Source organism: Octopus bimaculoides, chromosome 4, assembly GCF_001194135.2.
Source record: "Octopus bimaculoides isolate UCB-OBI-ISO-001 chromosome 4, ASM119413v2, whole genome shotgun sequence".
NCBI lineage: Eukaryota > Metazoa > Mollusca > Cephalopoda > Octopoda > Octopodidae > Octopus > Octopus bimaculoides.
In genome coordinates this window covers 111415692-111416811 of record NC_068984.1, presented here as the reverse complement: position 1 = coordinate 111416811, position 1120 = coordinate 111415692, and positions in this window count along the sequence as shown.

Genomic DNA, 1120 nt, shown 5'->3' with positions numbered 1-1120 from the left:
TATATATATATATATATATATATATACATATCTATCTATCGATTGATATGTATATATATAGATATATATATATATTGATAGATAGATAGATATATCTGTAAATTTTTATACATACATATATACATAAACAGTTTATGTAAGCATATACATATGTATATGTACACACACTTTGACGTATATCTTCTTCGTTCAAGAATAAATATACAGCAACCCACACATAGAAACCTTAGAGACATACCAATGTATTCACATGTATTCAGGCATTGACATTTCCAGGAATCCTTTATGACCAATTCTAGAAGAATAGTATTATTATTATTATCATTATGATGTGCACAGAAGGAAAATACATGATGTGAATTTGTCGATTCTACGGAGCAACGTTGACAAAGGGTTATAAGGTCAGACAGATTTTGATATGTGATCTTCTGAACTTTAGGTTACCAATAATTATCTGCCAGGCAACAATTACAAATAATAAATAATTGAAAAACTGCATTAATATTAGGATAAGCTGAAATGATTTCTCTTATAACATTTTCTGTTGTCTTTAGGTCTAAAAGAAAGACTTTATGTGTATAGAAAGCACTACCATTTGGAATACAAATTGTTAATGGCAACTGAAAGATGCTCATTTGTATAGGATGTTGAATTTTTGTTTTTAGATGTTCTTTATATACTCATCTCTTTATTTTCTATTGCTCTTGTACCATATCACACACACACACACACACACACACCCTATATGTATCAATTTGTTCATTCCCAAGTACCAGAAAGATTTTTCGAGTGATCTTTACAAATTTCTGTTTGTTTCCTGACCACCTTTTCTCATTTTCTTACTTTATCTGATGAAAGACTAACAGTTGAAACGTCAAGGCTCATCCCTTACTTTTTAAGCATATAACTAAAACAAAATTTGCTAAAACTTATCGTCCCTATATATAAATATAGACATACACACACACAAACACTCAGCCACACACACATACACTCACACACAGATAAATATATACATACATACATATATATGTATATAGATATATATAGAGATAAATATAGATATATTCCTGTATAAATATATATATATGTATATATATATATATATATATATATATAT